Genomic DNA, 20,130 nt, shown 5'->3' on the forward strand with positions numbered 1-20,130 from the left:
ATTGATCTTTCTAAAGAACTGGTTGTGGGTTTTTTTTTTTTCTATTGATTTCCTGTTTTCAATTTGATTTCTGCTCTAATTTTTTATTATTTCTATTCCTTTGCTTATTTTCAATTTTAATTTGCTCTTCTTTTTTAGTTTCCTAGCATGGAAGCTTATATGAATGATTTTGCATCTGTCTTATTTTCTAATATAGACGCTCAATGTTATGTATTTACTTCTAATCTGCTTTTGTCACATCCCCTAATTTTGTAAATGCATATTCTTTTTTTTTTTAAGATTTTATTTATTTGTCAGAGAGAGTGAGCACAGGCAGACAGAGTGGCAGGCAGAGGCAGAGGCAGAGGGAGAAGCAGGCTCCCTGCTGAGCAAGGAGCCTGACGTGGAACTCAATCCCAAGACACCAGGACCACGACCTGAGCCGAAGGCAGCCACTCAGCCAACTGAGCCACCCAGGCATCCCGCTGAATGCATCATACCACTTTATCAGCAGTACTAAGTAGAGGATAGAATAGGGAAATGACAGAAAATCCTTTTGACAGAGAAAAGAGGCTCTCTTCCATATGTACATCCCACAATTTTTGATAAGTTGTGTTTTCATTTCTGTTTAGTTCAAAATATGTTTAACTTCTCTGAGATTTCTTCTTTAGCCTATATATTACTTAGAAATATGCTGTTTAATTTACAAGTGTTTTAGAGTTTTCCAACTATCTGATTTAATTTTGTTGTGGTCTGATAACAGACATTGTATAATTCCTATTCTCTTAAATTTATTGGAGTATGTTTTGTGGCCCCAAATGTGGTCTATTTTGTTGAATGTTCCATGTGAGCATAAAAAGAATTTGTAATCTGTTGTTGGATGAAGTAATCTGTAGATGCTTGTTATGTCCAGTTGTTTGATGGTTTTTTGAGTTCTACCATGTGCTCTGATTTTCTGAGCGCTGAATCCCTGCATTTCTGATGGAGAGGTTTTGAAGTCTCCAACTGTAAAAGTCAATACATCTGTTTCGCCTTGCAGTCCTATCAGTTTCTGCCACTTGTATTTTGATGCTCTGTTTTTAGGTGTATACCTGTTAAGGATTGTTGTAACCTTCTTGCTGTAAAGTTTTCCATGTCTGAAAGCAAAGTAGCTACCCCTTGTTCTTTTGGTTACTCTTAGCATGGTATATGTATCTCCATCCAGTTACTTCTAATCTACATGTGTTTTTATATTTAAAGTTGGTTTCTTATAGACAATAAATCATTGGGTCTTATTTTTTGATCTACCCTGATAATCTCTGACTTTTGATTGGTACATTTAGGCCAATGGCATTTAAAGTGACCATTGATATAGTTGGATTAATATCTACCATATTACTTACTCTATTAGTTGCCCTCATTCTTTGTCCCCATTTTTGTCCTTCAGTCTTTTTCTGCCTTTTGTCATATTAATGGAGCATTTTATGTGATTACACCTTCTTTTCTTTCTTTGCATATTCCTTTTTTTTAACTTGTTTTAGTTGTTGGTCTAGAAATCATGATACACAATTACAGCTAATCAACCTCCACTTTCCAGTAATACTACCACTTGATGGAAAGTGTGAGTACCTTATAAGAACAAAATAACCTATAAATTCCTACCTTCTGTTGTTTTTATCATTGCTGTCATTCATTTCATTTATACATAAGTATTCATAAACATGTGTATATATACAACATAATGGATTATACTATTGCTTTAATTTTGAACAAACTATTATCTATTACATCAGTTAAGCATAAAAGTAAAAGTTTTTAATTTTACCTTCAGTTATTCCTTCTCCATTGTTCCTCCTTTCTTCATGTAGATCCAAGCTTCTGACCTATATCATTTTCCTTCTCTAAAGAATTTTTTTGTTTCCAACAAAGCAGTGATACTGGCAAAAAGAAAAAAAAAAAAAACCTCAATTTTTATTATCTGAGGAAGTCTGTTTCTCATTTTAAAGGATTATATCACAGGGTATAGAATTCTAGGTTGGTGGTTTTATTCTCTCAACACTTTAAATATTTCTTTCCATGCTTTTCTTAATCACATGACTTTTGAAGAAAAGTCAAATGTAGTTCTTATCTTTGCTCCTTTATGATAAGGTATTTTTCTCCTCTGGAATCTTTAAATATTTTTTTGCTTTCTGTAGTTGTATATGATATGCTTAGGTTTGAGTTTGTTTTTGTTTTGGGGTTTTGGCAGGCTTTTTGTTTGTTTGTTTTGGTTTTGGTTTTGGGTATTTTGGCAGGGAGGCGTGGGTATTATTCTGCTTGGTGTTCGCTGAGCTACCTGGATCTGTGATTTTGTGCCTGTCATTAATTTGGATCAGTTCTTAGTCATTATTTTTTTCAAATATTTCTTCTGTTCTTCTTCTTCTTCTCCTGGTATTCCCATTATGCATATGTTACACTATTTGTAGCTGTCCCACAGTTCTTGGATATTCTGCACTGTTTTTTATAATTTTTTTAGTCTTTGCTATTCAGTTTTAGAGGTTTCTAATGAGATATTCTCAGGCTCAGAGTTTCTTTCTTTAGCTGTATCCTGTCTACTAATAAGCCCATCAAAGGCATTCTTCATTTCTCTTATGTGGTTTTTTATCTCTAGCATTTATTTTTTTATCCTTTCTTAGAATTTCCATCTCTTTGCTTACATTCCTGATCTGCTCTTGCATGCTATCTACTTTGTCCACTAAAGCCCTTAGCATAGTAATCATAGTTGCTTTAAATCTCATGGTCTCTTCATTCCAGCTTGTCGGTCACAGATGGGTCTGGTTCTGATGCTTGTTCTGTCCCTTCAAACTGTTTTTTTGCTTTTCAGTATGCCTTGCCATTTTGTCTTAATAGTCAGGCATGATGCACAGGGTAAAAGGAACTGTTATAAAAAGGCATTTATTAATGTGGTGGTAAGATGTTGAGGAGTGGGCAGGGGCAGGGAAGCATTCTATACTAGTGTGATTAGGTGTTAGTCTTTTAGCAAGTGTGTACCTCTGGACTATGAACTTTACAAGTACTCTTTAGTCTTCCCCTTTCCAATCACTCCCCTGTTAGGTGAACAGGATGGCCACAGTGGGTACAAGTTGGGTATTTCCCTTTTCCCAGGTCAGTTAGACTGTGATAAAATCCCAGGCTGTGGCTAAATAGTTTCCCTCAGGGTAGATCTTGTTGAGAAGAACAGAATGCTCTGGCATATTTCAAAATGTTTTCCCCTCTCCCTGCCCAAAACATGGGAGATTTTTCAGTGATATTCACTGTGAGAACCTGGTAGGGCTCCAGGAGGTAAAACTCATAGAAGTGTGGGCCGTCTTCCCTGTCCCCCCATGACTGAGTCCACCTAGAGCGTTATCTCCCAGATTTGTCCACACGAACTTCTAGCAATTTGTGCATTACATACAGTTCAGGTTTCTCTACTCTGGCACAGGTTCCTGTGGAGGTTTGTGATTCAATCTGTATTCTCATTAAGTTCTGATTCCTGTATCCTCCTATCTGTCTTTCTGAATGTAGGAGAAGTGGTTTTCCCTGTGACCCCACTTCTCTTTTGGATCTAAGAAGAGTTATTGATTTTCCAATTTGTTCAGCTTTTAGTTATTGTTAGGACAGAGTGGCAACTTCCAAGCTTCTGATTACATGCCAGACCAGAACTGGAAGTCCTCAGATTATTCCAATTTAATATGAAGAGTTTATATCAGGCCCTAATGCAAAGATTCAGAAAAAAAAAACTGGTTACATGCTTATTTAACATAAGCATTTCTTACCAGAATTTTGAGAAACTTCAGTGGTAGGTAGTGTGGATCAGATTTAATATTTATTGTGACAAGCCTAGCTTAAGATTGCCATTTGGGAATAAGGTAAGTCAAGCTCTCTCTCCTCTGGGTCTTACCCACCTACTACCTATTCCCCTCTCATCTCCAATTCAGGTCTCAGTTGAATATCTTTTCCTTCAAGAAGTCTCCTTGATCACCACCACCCACCCCTACCACCTTGTCATATGGTCCTATTACACCCTATTCTCATTCTGTAACTCCCATCACTTCTTTCATTTCTCATTCAATATGTCTCCCCCATTAAACTGTTCAACATGAAGGGGAGGAACCACATCTGTGATCACTGTTGTATCCATTGCACTTTGCACTCTGTATTGTTGAATAAATAAATAAATGATTTAAGGGTCGTATAGAAATATGCCTTCTCAGGTGGCTACCATATGCGGTGGATATTATTAACTATTGTGTCCTGATTATTCTGTCATAATTTTATTACTCATTAGCTTCAAAAAATTCTTAAGAGCCTTAATTATAATGTACTTACTGTTCTAAATTGGTGTCTTGATTACTGGTAAACACTTCTTGCCATCCTTGCTCTTACTCCTTGTGTTGTATTTTTTGATGTGGTAAAGGCCATTGAGGTGGTATTTTCTTTTTATTTTTGGCTTGTATCATTGCTGAAGACTTGGAAAAGGCAATTAAGTAACATTGCCACACAACCAAGATTGTAAAAAAGAAATTATTTTCTACTATCTACTATAAACTCTCTCTTAATTATAATTTTCAGTAACAGAATATTTGGACTTGAAATGTTTAGACACAACAAAACAATTTAGCAGTATTGTTTTAGATGATTTGGATTCTTTTTTCTGGCAAACGAGGCAGTTGGCTTCATCAGTGCAAAAGATTTTACTCCTGGCAGATAACAATAATGAGAAGACCAGAAATGCGAATTTCTTACGAATTCTTACGGTCACTAATTTCTTTTTTTATAACAACTGCTGCTGATGGTTATCTTGTGAAATGATAAGTGTGTGGTTTAAGCCTAATTTTTAGGAGCTGAGCTTAGCCCAGCCCCGGCTCTGATGGTCAACACATGTTAACACTTCTCATTGTTGTGCAGAGCAAAGCTATTTGCTAGTCAAATGCATTCATTCAATAGGTAATTATTTATTGAGCATCTATTTATTGGGCTCTTCATTGGATTATACCCTAGACATACAAAGATAAATAAAATAGCAAGTTCCCTGCCTTCCAGAGGCTACACGTCAATCAAGAAAAATGAGAATTAAATGTTATCAGATCTGAGTCCCCCACCATAATGGAGATTTTGATTACTAACTCCTGCCAATGTGACACTGTTTACACATATTCTTATGTGTGTTTGCAACTTGGAATAATTTCAGACATCTGTGTTTTGATTGTTTGCAATATAAAGTAGCTGAAGAAGAACTTACTATTGGCATTAAATTATTATTAACCAGGCTCACCCAACCTCCCACCCACCCTGTGGTGGGTATTAAGGAGGGCACGTATTGCATGGAGCACTGGGTGTAGTGCATAAACAATGAATTTTGGAACACTGAAAAAAAATTAAATTTAAAAAAAATTTTTTTAATTTTATCTATTTGATGGACAGAGATCACAAACAGGCAGAGAGACAGAGACAGAGAGAGAGAGGCTCCCTGCTGAGCAGAGAGCCCAATTCAGGGCTCGATCCCAGGACCCCGGGATCCTGACCTGAGTTGAAGGCAGAAGCTTTAACCCACTGAGCCACCCAGGTGCCCCAAAATTAAATTTTTTAAAAAGTTACTATTAATCATAGATGTACTTGAGTACACACAATATCATGGAGAGAATAATTTATATGTGGAAATGGCATACTTTTAGTCTCATAAAATTGCTAAAAATGACATTCACGAAAAACCTTTTCTCTGAAATACATTGTTGTATTTATCAGTCACTTAATTATTTTGCTTAACAACATCAAAAATTAACATATCACTCATATACTTTGATTGGGATGACTTAGTTGGAAATTATAATTTTTTTAAAGATTTTATTTATTTGACAGACATCACAAGTAGGCAGAGAGGCAGGCAGAGAGAGAGAGGAAGGGAAGCAGGCTTACCTGCTTGAGCAGAAAGCCTGATGTGGGGCTTGATCCCAGGACCCTGGGATCATGACCTGAACTGAAGGCAGAGGCTTTAACCCACTGAGCCACCCAGGCACCCCTGGAAATGATAATTTTTAATAACTAAATTCTAATCTAGAGATGTTTGTGTGTAGGATGCTGAAATGACTTGGTAATAAGAAGAATATGACACACACTTAGAGAAAACCATGCATAAAATGACAAGTTCCTCAAGATTTATAGGCTCCCTGTTACTGGGAATAGAATGAGAGTTAATGTTATGTCTTTTTTCCCATTCTGCCAGCCAGACAAGACCTCTTATTTGAAGGGCAGGGCTCCCTCCACTGTTCCTTAAATCAGGGCTCTGCTGTCTGACAAACTGCCCTCCATGATTTTCACAGGATATTTATAACATTGGGAAGTATACAAAAAAGGAAAATGTTTAATGAAGAGCTTTGCATGTTACAGCGCTATACATCATATGGTTCAATTTAGATTCTCTTAAATATCAGAGTTAGAATGAAATTATCAAAAGGGGGAAAGTCACATGGCATTGGTACAAACAAGATGTGCCTATTTGTATTTATGTTTGCTAATGAAATTCAGTCACGGTTACCACTTTGATTTTAAGAGTCTTGGACCACCATTCAGTTTTATTCATTGTAATTAAATCTCTTGCCCACACGCAGACACAAGGGGAACAAGAAAAGGGGGGCATATTTTATCTCTTAAAAAACTACTACATAGCTTTGCTATGAAGTTCCAGAGCTTCAAAGATTTGTAGCATTAAAACAAAACAGCATGTCTCTTGGGGTACAGTCACCTTCTAAGGGAAATGGAGGGGTTGGGAGAGGGCTTGGACTCTGAATCCAGAGACCCCACCACGGTCAGGGTTGAACTGGGGCACCTGGGGCCAGTAGAATTGGAGGCAACTTGATACCGTCTCCAGTGTTGCTGCCAGTAAAGAGGTAGAAAAAGGTGAGATGGAAACAAACTGGTTTTTACTGGTAAAACTTGGGAATGGGATGGGGCAGAAAGGAGGGCTAACTTAGCAGTCTTGAGAAACAGCATTCATACAAGAAATTCGGAAAAATACCTACTTTTCTGCCCCTACTCAACTGGCTCTTTTAATAAAGCAAACACTCGGGGCACCTGGGTGGCTCAGCAGGTTAAAGCCTCTGCCTTCGGCTCAGGTCACGATCCCAGGGTCCTGGGATTGAGCCCCACATCGGTCTCTCCGCTCGGTGGGGAGTCTGCTTCCCCCTCTCTCTCTCTGCCTGTCTCTCTGCCTACTGGTGATCTCTGTCTGTCAAATAAATAAATAAAATCTTTTAAAAAAATAAAATTAAATTAAGCAAACACTCGGGTTAGCCTGTTACTTCTCCTTTGCTCCACTCCTTTTCCACATTTTCCCTCCAGCAAGGCCAAGCTAGTGGATGTACGACCCCTGTCCCTTCTGTGCCTCTTTGTCCCTGTGGTGTAGAGGAGAACACACGGGAAACCACCAGGACCCTGATAACCAGGGCAACTCCTGGGGCCCACAGATCACCTAAAATGCAAAGAGTCTCCCCTACACTTAGTTAATTGGGAGTTAGGAAGAGCTTGGGAAAGGGCAAATATACACTCCAAATCTTCTGATTGTCCTCTTTACTACTGGATGTTAACTCCAACTGGCCCACTCCAAACAGATCCAGGTGGGCCGCATTATTGCTCAGCCTTAAATCAGACACTGAGCAGAGCCTTAGTAAAATTTCTGTGGGAACACATGGTCTGTCACCCCCTGAAGGTCCCAAAGATGCATACTTTGGCCATGGAACCTCTCAGTCACGTTTCTCTTACTGATTTTGATATTTCATCCATTTATCAAAATTATTCTTTGGGGCACTTAGGGAAATTAAGTGATTCTCCAAGGAGGAGCTAATCATATAGCAGAAGAGCCAGAAGTAGAATGAAAAGCTTATAATGACCTGCCTTGTTCTAACTACTCAGCTGTCCTGTTTTAGACATCATTAAGCACCGCCCCCCCACACACACACACTTCAATCCCTTCACTTTTGTTCTGATCCCCAGGGCTCTTAATCCGGAAAAACAATTTCTTTCCCTACATCTGTTTTCCCCATCAGGGTCAGAGATGCTAAACACATAGCTTTGGGCAGAATGAGAACCATCCATAAAGAGCCCTAGACTGAGTCAGGAATCCTGGGCTGACCAGTGATGAGTCTGTCTCTCTCTCTCTCTCTCTCTCTCTCTGGGTATTGGTTTTTTTCATCTATTAAATTAGGAATTGGAAGAGATCCCAAAATTCTATTGTTCTTTGATTCTAGATAAAAGCAGAGGGTTTTGTTCTTCTGTTTCCAAACATCCATGTTTGCAGACATGGTAGGATTTCCTTCTATTTTACAACTAAATAACATTCTGTTGTATGTGTGTGTATATACATATATTTTTATATAAAGAATTTATATTTTTTAAATATATCTGTATATATAATATATATTCTTTATATATACACAGACATATATGTGTATGTATGTATATGTATATATGTATATATATATTATATATATATATACTATATATATACTATTCTTGAAGCATTCATCCATCAGAGAACATTTAAGTTGTTTCCATAGCTTAGCTATTGTCAAGAATGCTGCAGTGAACATAGAGGTACAGATACCTCTTTAAGATACTGATTTCATTTCCCTTAGGATATATACCAAAAAATGGGATTGCTGAGTCATGACTATCATAATTTTATTTTTAATATTTTTGAACAACTGCCACACTGATTTCTATGACTATAGTGAATTATATACCCACCAACAGTGTGTAAGGGTTCCCTTTTCCCCACATCCTCATCAGTGTTTATTATCTCTTATCTTTTTGTTAATAGCCATCCTAAATGGTAAGAGGGGGTATTTCATTGTATCTGTGATTTTCATTTTCCTGATGATTAGTGATGTTGGGCACCTTTTCATGTACCCCTTGGCTATTTGTATGTTTTCCTTGAACAATGTCTATTCAGGTCCTTTGCCCATTTTTAATTGGATTATTTGCTATTTTGCTGTTAAATTATATGAGTTCTTTTTATATTTTGGGTATGAACCAAATTATAAAGTATAATTAATTATAATTATCATATATAGTCAAATATATGATTTGCAAATATTTCCTTCCATTCTGTAGGTTGCCTTTACAATTTATTGTTTCCTTTGCTATGCAGAAACTCTTCCTTTTGATGTAGTCCACTTGTTTATTTTAGTTTTTGTTGCCTTTGCTTTTGGTGTCTGATCAAGAAATCATTTCCAATACCAGTGTCAAGGATCTTACTCCCTGTGTTTACTTCTAGGACCTTTGCAGTTTCAGGTCTTAGATTCACGTTTTTAATCCAGGTTGAATTGATTTTTGTGTCTGATTTTGTATAAGGTGTAAAATACAGGTCTAGTTTTATTCTTTTGCATGTGGCTGTCCATTTATTTGAAAAAATGTCCTTTCACCTAGTATATTCCTGGCTCCTTTGTCAAAAATTAATTGACCATATACATGTAGGTTTATTTCAGGGCTCTCTATTCTGTTCCATTTATCTATATCTGTTTTTATGCCAGTACCATACTGTTCTGATTACTGTAGCTTTGAACATAGTTTGAAATCAGAAAATATGATACATACAGCTTTGTTCTTTTGTCTCAAGATAGCTTTTGTTATTCAGGATTTTTTGTGTTCCATCCTTGGGTTTATATTTTCTGTTTCTGTAAAAAAAAAAAAATGCCATTGGAATTTTGATAGGATATGATTGAATCTGTAGATTGCTTGGGGTAATAACAGACATTTTAACAATACTAATTCTCCCAGCCCACAGATTCAGGATATCTTTCCATTTATTTGTGTCTTCCTCAACTTCTTTACCAGTGTTTTATGGTTTTGAGGGTAGAGATCTTTCATCTCCTTGGTTAATTTTTTCCCAATGACTTTATTGTGTTTGATCCTATTATAAATGGGATTGCTTTCTCAGTTTCCCTTTGAGATGGTTTATGGTTTGTGTACAGAAACACAACTGATTTTTGTAGTTGATTTTATATCCTGTGTTAGTGAATTAATTTATAGTTCTACAATTTTTTTTTGCTGACATCTTTAGGGCTTTCTATGTATAAGATTATGTCATCTGCAGAATATTATGCAGCCATCGAAAAAAACAAAATCTTGCCATTTCCAAGGACATGGATGGAGCTAGAGGGTATTATGCTAAGCAAAATAAGTCAGTCAGAGAAAGACAATTATCATATGATCTCACTGATATGAGGAATTTGAGAAACAAGACAGAGGATCATAGGGGAAGGGAGGGAAAAATGAAACAAGACGAAACCAGAGAGGGAGACAAACCATAAGAGACTCGTAATCTCAGGAAACAAACTGAGGGTTGCTGGAGTGGAAGAGGGTGTGAGGGATGGGGCATCTGGGTGATGGACATTGGGAGGGTATGTGCTATGGTGAATGCTGTGAATTGTGTAAGACATGAATCACAGACTGTATCCCTGAAGCAAATAATACATGATATGTTAATTTTTTTTAAGTTTATGTCATCTGCAAACAGAGATAATTTTACTTTTTCCTCTCTGAATTAAGTGCCATTTTTTTTTCTTGCCTAAATGCTATGGCTAGGACTTTCACTACTTGCACTACTGTCTTGTTCCCAATCTTAGAGGAAAGACTTTTAACTTTTCACCATAAAGCATGATGTTAGCTTTGGGTTTGTCATAAATGGCCTTTATTATGTTGAGGCATGTTCTTAGTACACATAATTTGTTGAGAGTTTTTATTATGAAAGGATGTTGACTTTGGTCAAATGCTTTTTTCTGTACCTACTGAAATGATCATATGGTTTTTACTGTTTATTTTATTAATGTAGTATGTCATGTTTACTGATTTGTGTATGTTTAATCACCCTTGTATCTCAGAGATAAAACTTCACTTGATCATGGTGTATAATCCTTCTAGTGTGCTACTGAATTTGATTTGCTAGTAGGTTGTTCAGGATTTTTGCATCTGTGTTTAGCAGGGACATGGCCCATGTGATATTGTGATTTATGATAAGAAATATGTATTGATCTTCATCCCTGTTTCTGGGACAGAGCTCCTAAAGCCTTTGGAGTTTCTCATGGGCTATACAGGTATCTCTTGTTATGTCAGTGAGGTGATCTCTAGAGTGCACCTAAGGATGGAGGCTGGTTACCAGTGGAGCCAATCATGTGATTAGAGGGTTGGAACTTTCCATCCTACCTCCCAACCTCCCAGGAGGGAGGAGAGCCTGGAGATTGAGTTTGGTCACCAGTGACCAAAGAGTTAATCAATCTTGTTTATGTAACAAATTCCATTTAAAAAAAAAAGTTGGGGTTCAGAGAGCTTCCATGTTGGTGAACACATGGAGATTCAGGGTGAGTGGCACACTCAGAGAAGGCATGGAAGCTCCACACCCTAACCTCGTACCTTGCCCTATGCATCTGTTTCATCTGACTGTTCCTGAATTATATACTTTTGTAATAAACCAGTAATCTTATAAGTAAAGTGTTCCTCTAAGTTCTGTGAGCCACTTTGGCAAATTAATCAGACCCTCAAGTCTACAGCTGGTCAGTCAGAAGCACAGGTGGTAACCTGGACTTATGATTGGCATCTAACACGTGGGGGGCAGGGAGGCAGCAGTTTTGTAGGACTGAGTCCTTAACCTGTGGGGTCTGATGCTCTCTGCCGGTAGATTTGTCAGAATTAAGTTGAATTGTAGGACACTGAACTGGTGTCCAAGAATTGCTTGTTGGTGTGGAATAAAAACCACATCGGAATTGGTGACCAAAGTCTTAGACTGTAATTTTCTTTTCTTAAAGTGCCCTTGTTTGGCTTTCATATCAAGATAAGGCTTGCCTGTAAAGCGAGTTTTAAAGTGTTTCCTCCTCTTCAATTTTTGGGTGTTTGAGAAGGATTGGTATTAATTCTTTTTTAAACGTTTGGTAGAATTCATCAATGAAGCCTTCTGAAGGTCCTGGGATTTTATTTGTTGGAAGATTTTCTATAACTGATTCAATCTCTCTGCTCGTTATTGGTCTGTTCAGATTTTATATTCATCTTTTTTGTATTTTTAAATTTTTACTTAAATTCAATTAATTAACATATAATGTACTATTACTTTCAGAGGTAGAGTTCAGTGATTTATCAGTCCTACATAACACCCAGTGTTCATTACATTATGTGTCGTCTTTAATGTCCATCACCTAGTTACCCCATCCCCCTACCCACCTTCCCTCCAGCAACCCTCAGTTTGTTTCCTATGTTTAAGAGTCCTTTATGGTTTGTCTCCTCTCTAATTTCATCTTGTTTTATTAAAGTTTTCCTCTCTTCCCCTATGGTCCTCTGTTTTGTTTCTTTAAGTCCACAAGTCAGTGAGATTGTATGATAATTGTCTGTCTCTGATTGAATTTTTTGCTTAGCATAATACCCTCTAGTTCCATCCACATTATTGCAAATGGCAAGAGTCAAGCAGAGAGAGTCAATTATCATATGGTTTCACTTATTTGTGGAGCATAACAAATAACACCGAGGACAGGGTGAGATGGACATAAGGGAGTTGAGGGAAATTGGAGGGGGAGATGAACCATGAGAGACTATGGACTCTGAAAAACAATCGGAGGGTTTTGAAAGGGCGGGTGGTGGGAGGTTGGGGGAGCCTGGTGGTGGGTATTATGGAGGGCATGTATTGCACAGAGCACTAGGTGTGGTAAATAAACAATGAATTCTGTTACACTGAAAAGAAATTAAATTTTAAAACATTTTGTCACTTATACCTAAATAAATCTGAAGAACAAATAAACAAAAAAAAAAAGATTTCTTATTTTTGATGGCTGAATAGTATTCCATTGTGTGTTTGTGTGTTTGTGTGTGTGTGTGTGTGTGTGTGTGTGTGTGTGTGTGTGTAATCTTTGTCCATTCATCTGTCAATGGATGTCTAGCCTCTCCATAGTTTAGCTATTGTGGACATTGCTGCTATTCAGTCTTGGTAAGTGTTTTAGCAGTTTTCTAAGTTTTCGTAGCAGTTTTCTAAGAATTTATCCATGTCTTCTGAGTTACCTGATTTCTTTGCATATTTTCATAGTGGTCACTGATGATCCTTTGAATGTCTGTGAGATCTGTTATAATGTCTCTTCTTTTATCTGTAATTTTATTTGAGTCATCTCACTTTTCTTTTAGTCTAGCTGAAGGTTTGTCAATTTTCTTAATTTTTTCTTCAGAAAACCATCTCTTAATTGTTGATCCTATCTACTGTTTTCCTATTCATTTATTTCTGCTGTTATTTTTATTATTTCCTTCCTTCTGCTAACTTTGGGCTTAGTTTGTTCTTCTCTCTTGTTCCAAGAAATATAAGATTATATTTTTTTTAAGATTTATTTATTTGACAGACAGAGATCACAAGTCGGCAGTGAGGCAGGCAGAGAGGCGGAGGTGGGGGGGAAGCAGGCTCCCTGCTGAACAGAGAGCCCAATACATGGCTTGATCTCAGGACCCTGAGATCCTGACCTGAGCTGAAGGCATGGGCTTAACCTACTGAATCACCCAGGTGCCCCTATATTTTTTTATTTTAAATCTTTCTTTTTTTCTGAGTACAGACATTTACTGCTGTGAACTTCTCTATCAGATCTGCATTTGCTACATTCCATAAGTTTTGGTATGTTATGTTTCCTTTTTGGTTTGCCTCAAGATACTTTATTTCCCTTTTGATTTCTTCTTTGACCCATTAACTATTCAGAAATGCATTGTTTGGGGTGCCTGGGTGGCTCAGTGGGTTAAAGCCTCTGCCTTCGGCTCAGGTCCTGGGATCAGGCCCCGCATCAGGCTCTCTGCTCAGTGGGGAGTCTGCTTCCCCCCTCTCTCTCTGCCTGCTTCACTGCCTATTTGTGATTTCTGTCTGTCAAATAAATAAATAAAATCTTAAAAAAAAAAGAAAGAAATGCATTGTTTATTTTCTATGTATTTGTGAATTTTCCAAATTTCCTTCTGTTACTGATTTCTGGTTTCATACCATTGTGCCCAGAAAAGATACTTGATAAGATTTCAATCTTCTTAAGTTTTTTAAGCTTAGTTTATAACATAACATATAATCTGTCCTGGAGAATGTTCTGTGTGCACTTGAGAATATTTTGTATTGTTCTGCTGTTGGATGGACTGCTCTATATATGTCTGTTAAGTCCATTTGTTCTAAAGTGTAGGTCAAGTCCACTCTTTCCTTAATGATATTAGGTGTGGATGATCTGCCCATTGTGAAAGTGGGATATTGAAGTCCATTTCCTATTTTTGCATCAGTGTGTTTTTGCCTCCAGATCTGTCAATAATCACTTAATATGTTTAGGTGTTCTGATATTGGGTGCATATACATTTATGATTATTACAGCCTCTTGATGAATTGACCCCCACTACAGAATGACCTTTTTTATCTCTTGTTACAGCCTTTGACCTAAAGTTCATTTTTTTCTGTTATAAGAATAGTTACCACTATCCTTTTTTCTTTCCATTTGCATTTCTTTCATTTTCAGCCCATGAATGTCTTTAAAGCTTAAGTGAGTCTCTTATAGGCACCATATAGTTGGGTCTTTTTTTAAAATCCATTCAAGCACTCTGTGTCTTTTGATTGAAAAATTTAAACCATTTACATTTAAAGCAATTATTGAAAGGTAAGGACTTACTATTGCCATTTCGTTAAAAGTTTTCTGATTATTTTGTAGTCTTTGGTTCTTTTCTTCCTCTCTTGCTGTCTTTCTTTGAAAATTGATTATTTTTTTAAGGTGGTATGCTTTGATTCTTTTCTCATCATTTGTATATTTTGTATAGGTTTTTCTTTGTGATCATCATGAAGCTTTCATAGTAAATCTTGTAACAGTCTGTTTTAAGTTGAAAACAACCTAACTCCCATTGACTGAAAAAATTCTACACATTTACTTGCCTCCCAGTTGTATGTTGATGTCACAATTTACATTTCTTCATATTGTAAAACCATTAACAAATGATTGTAGCTATAGTTATATTTAACACTTTTTTAATTTATATACTAGAGTCTAGTGATTTGCATGCCACCATTGCAATATTGAGTATATTGAATTTGTCTATATATTCACCTATATCAGTGATTTTAATACTTCCATGTTTCCATGTTACTAATTAGCATTCATTTGTTCATCTTAAGGAACTCTCTTTAGCATTTTTTGTAAAGCAGGTCTAGTGTTGACCAATTCCCTTAGCTTTTATTTGTCTGGAAAAGTCTTTATCTCTACCCAGGAACTACTCTCCTGGGTTAAGTATTATTGATCAGCATTTTATTTTCTTTGACTACTTTGAGTATATTATCCCACTGTAATCTGGTCTGAATGATTTCTTCTGAGAAATCTGCTGATAGCTTTACCAGGGTTCCCTTGTATGCGATGATTCTTTTTTAAACTCTTGCTGCTTTCAGAATTCTCTCTTTATCTTTGATATTCAAGAGTTTGATTATGTTGTCTCAGTGAAGATCTCTTTGGGTTGAATCTGGGGATCTTTAAATTTCATGTATCTGGCTAGCCATCTCTCCCCAGAGTTTGGAAGTTATCAGCCATTATTTCTTTACATTTTCTGATCCCTTCCCCCTCTCTTCTCTTTCTAGGACTCCTATAACATGAATATTGTTTCATTTAATGGGGTTCCATGATTCACACAGGCTTTCTTTATTTTTTTTTTCATTTTAATTTCTTTATTCTGCACCATATGGATAATATTAAGAGATCTGTCCTCAAGTTCACAAATTCTTTCTACTGCTTGTTTGAGCCTGTTAATGAAACTCTCTGTTGCATTTTTTTTTATTTCATTGACTGTATACTTCACCCTCAAAATGTTTTTATGATTTCTCTTGTTTGAACCCTTCATTTTATTGTTGCATTATTTTCCTAAGTTCATATTGTTCTCTGTGTACTCTCAAATCTCACTGCCCTTCCTTAAAATAATTGTTTTGAAATCTTTTTCAGGTGACTCACAGATCTCCATTTCTTTGGGGTTAGTAACTTGAAAACTATCAAGCTCCTTTGGTAGTGTTATGTCTCCTTATTTCACATTTCTGTGCCTTTGGATTAATGTTTGCTCATTTGAGAGAGGAGTCATCTCCTCCAGCCTTTTAGATTGATTTTGGTGGGGAAAGACTCAACAGAAAATGGCTGTGAGGGTTCTGGCTGAGTAGGGTGCTGTGTCTCTGGGTCTGGAGAGGGCACACAGCATAATCTGTACACCTACATCAACTGAGATCAACATTGACAAAGACTGTGGGGTTCTTCTTTGACCAAGACTGCAGAGATCCTATAAGCAGCAACAGTGTCTAGGGCTGTTGGGGTTCTAGGTGGAAGAGACTGATGTGGTCTTCCTATTCTCCTTTTTTTTTTCCTGTGGCAGGGAGTTCTATCCAAGGGGAATTCCTCTTGGTACCAGCTCTGGTGAACTGGCACCCAGTACAGAAGTGAAACCAGGGGTCCTGGGGCCCAGGTGCACTTGTTTTGATGGTAGTTCAAATGTCTGATGAGAATGCATGGGCAGATCTCCCAGGAACCAGGATCAGAGACTCTGGGGATCACCACAGTGATTTGGACCCCACGGTGGGGGCACACAGCAGTGGCACAGGCTCTGGAATGACAGGATACAGCAGTGACTTGGGCCCAGGATGAGGGGTGTAGCAGCAGCATGCCCTGGGGATGGTGGGTCAAAGCTGTGACTCAAGACACAAGGGGTGTGGCACAGAGCTGTAGCATTACAACCCACTCATGGCAAGTCTTAGGACCCAGAGGGTGGAACAGAGAGCAACAACAGCAGCATCACAGCCTAGTAATGGCAGGTGAAAGCCACAGCTTATGACTCCAGGGATCAGTCACAGAAAAGCAGCAGGTCAGCCCCAGTGATGGCTGATCAAAGCCATGACTTAGAATCCTGAAGGCAGGGCACAGAAAGCAATGGCACTTCTAGTTTCACAAATGGCAAGGTGCTGTGGCATCCCAGTCCCAGAGAGTGGGGCACAGCATCAACCACAGCAGTCTCACCACAGCAGTAACTCCAGTAAGTCCCTGGTGAGGAGACACAGCAGGGAGGAGACACTCAGTGTTGGTGCAGACTGGGAGTGCTCGGTGGCAAAGTCTACAGATGACCATGGCAGTGATGAGAGTTACTTGGGTGCTCCTTTCCTTTTCCCATCAGGTATAATCCCTCCAAAGGGGTTCCTCTTTGCACTGAGCTCCTCTGGGCTGGGAGATGGAATGAAGCAGGTAAAATGCTTCTTAGACTTTTCTATGAGGCTGTGCTCAGTATTTGAGCCCTACAGGGCTTCTGCTGCTTCTTTTTTTTTTTTTTTTAAGATTTTATTTATTTATTTGACAGAGAGAGATCACAAGTAGATGGAGAGGCAGGCAGAGAGAGAGAGAGAGAGAGGGAAGCAGGCTCCCTGCTGAGCAAAGAGCCCGATGCGGGACTCGATCCCAGGACCCTGAGATCATGACCTAAGCTGAAGGCAGTGGCTTAACCCACTGAGCCACCCAGGCGCCCCACTTCCGCTGCTTTTTATTTATAGTCTTAAGCTTTCCCAGAGCTGGTTTGTCTGTTTATAGTTGTTTATTCACTGTTTTTGTGGGGAGACAAGCTTTGGGACCTCTTAGCCAGCCATCTTGCCAATATCAGTCCCTACAGTGAAATTTTTGTTTTATTTCATTTGTTTGAGAAAGTGGAAAAGAATAAGGAAAGCTAGTAGTGGAGAATAAGTATAAATCCAAACTGGTGGAAGGGGTAGTTTTATCTATAGTTAAACCTTTGCTAATCAAGTTAATGGTGCAAATAGCATAGGTCATGTTTTGTAGTGTATTTTTAATATTGATTTCTATTCCTTAAAATGTACGATTTATCATGGCCCACAAAAAAGAAGCAACAAACCTGTTTAGGATTTAAATTTTTTCTCTAGCTTGTCTATATGCAGATAAGAAAAAAAACCATATTTCAAAAACGAAAACTTATGAGTTAATTTCTACCCATCAGTGCCTATAATGCAGTAGGGAGAATATGTGTCAGCTCATCCAGTTAGATCGACATTCTGGTAGTAGGCCGTAATTTGGAACTGAATGAATATATGAATGTGTAAAATTGGGAGCTAGTTTGATCCTCAATTTAAGAGAAACAAAGAGCCTATAAACTGCAATTGGTCTTTGGAAAAAAAAAAAAAAAGAGTGTCTTTGCTGGTAACTTTAGAGATCCTAGCATGTCTAAGGATTTCAACAAATTCACAGAGGAGCAACTCATAGTTGAGAACAGAGCTTTATTAAATAAGAAAGTTTAAGTGGTATATATCACATAGAAGCTGGGTTATTGGGTTGAAGATGACTGCGTTATTGATTAATTTTTAGTAGTGGGGGAGGTGGTCCCAGCTTTTCCCTGCCAAGGCCTGACTTTTACTAAGTAGGAGTATCTGTAAAGATATAGAAGCAGGGAGTCACTCATAGGATCTGACAGTGGAGAGTAAGCAGGATACAAAGTGTTCATGAGAATGTGGCCTCTGGAAGGCCCTCACACCAAGCAGTGTTTAAATTTAGTTTCAGCATTCACAACACAAACAGAGAGAAATTCATAGTTGACACAAAGATGAGCTGTCTTCATCCATCTTCCTTTAAAGTTGCTTAATCGGGAAAGGATGCCAAATTTGGGATGTTCCCATAATCACCCTCCACAGACAACATACATCCTTTGTACATCAAAAGGAAAAAGCTGTGACTCAGGCTGGAGGACCCCAGGGGATTGGTTTGCCGAAATTGCTCTTCACTAATCACATGCTTGTTTGTCCCTTCTCTATTTTAGAATTGGAATAGGAAGCACTTATTCCAGAAATCTGGGGCAGGTCTAAACTCTGGCTTTCTTGTTAAACGTGGCTACCCGAAGTCTCTCTAGTCTTGTAGTCATTTGCAAACAATAGTGACAAATCATCTGTGAAGGTGAATTGATCTTTGAAAAGTAACCTCTTCAGTACTCGACAGAACCATTTCACATGCCCAACCTGGAAAGATGAAACTTCGTAATTTCTCAGGGGTGCTCAGCCAAGACTCCGTCTTCCCTTGAGCCAAAACTGCTTTTTCAAGCAGGACTCACTTCAACCATTTACCTTTATGAGGAATCCAGCTTGACTCCCAGGTCCATTTATCTCCATGTAAACCATCCCCCCTGCTTTCAATATTATGTTAAAGGTTGTCACTGTGGTTGTAAAATTTCAAACATCAAGGTCAAGAACCTGAAAGTATGACTTTGGCATAAGCCTCTCTAAGGCAACTGTGGTGGGGGATGGCGGCGGGGGGGGTGCCGGTGCTGTTTCAAGACCTGAGGCTCCCCTGCCTGCGATTGTGGGAAGACACTCTATCCATTCCTGCAAGTTATTTGCGGCTCTCTGAGGAGCTCATCTAATGCTGTTCTCCAGTGCACACTTGTAGGAGGAAAGCTGGACTTTTCTAGTCCTTCTTAGAATGTTTGCTTCCATCCAAGCATCCAGTGGCACAAACGGTCTGACGGTAATGAGTGAGCTCCCAGACAGAGCTCTTAGGAAGGAAACGTGGAAAGTGCCACTGTTTTCTCATCCTTGAAATGCTGATCTGGAACAAGCTGAAGAGCCACACGACCAGCCTCTGAAATGTCAGCCTGCGTCCCAAAGCCTGACAACCGTAGTAAATCCTGAATAAACTGAATGTTTGGAGGAGAGGTTTTGAAGGGAATTGAATTTTATGACGAACAGGAAGTTATGCAGAAAACCGTTTTTGTTTCGCCTCATGTAGGTAGAGGGCTTTCAGAAAAGCTTGCTTCCACTTTTCTCTCTTTGGGTGTAATTTTAAATGTAATTTAACCATTTTTAGATGTAAACTCTTCGGCCCCTCCACAGCATTATCTTACTCATAAAAACTTACTCTGTATTTCCTATAACGTGGCTGTTGAAGGTAAATATATTGGACTGGAAGTATGCAAACTCTAGCATCAAAGTTATTAGCCTAAAGGGGAAAAAAATCCTTAATAGAAGATTTTGTCATTTTTCTGCTTTTCTGAAAACAGATTGTAGAAAAATATCCATCTAATTGAGGGTTATGAATTCTTTGGGTATGACTAGTCCTAGTTTAAATAATGAAAAATGTGGTGAAAAGGGTAATTTTCTTCCTAAGTCCTGGA

At 38.1% G+C, this 20,130-nt stretch overlaps 1 protein-coding gene across 1 annotated transcript in view; it reads left to right on the forward strand.

Moving 5' to 3' along the window:
* SUPT3H (SPT3 homolog, SAGA and STAGA complex component) overlaps positions 1 to 20,130 on the forward strand; it is a 566,769-nt gene that overhangs the window by 517,300 nt on the left and 29,339 nt on the right. The gene's annotated exons all lie outside the window — the stretch shown is intronic.

Source organism: Lutra lutra, chromosome 6 (assembly GCF_902655055.1).
Source record: "Lutra lutra chromosome 6, mLutLut1.2, whole genome shotgun sequence".
Lineage (NCBI taxonomy): Eukaryota > Metazoa > Chordata > Mammalia > Carnivora > Mustelidae > Lutra > Lutra lutra.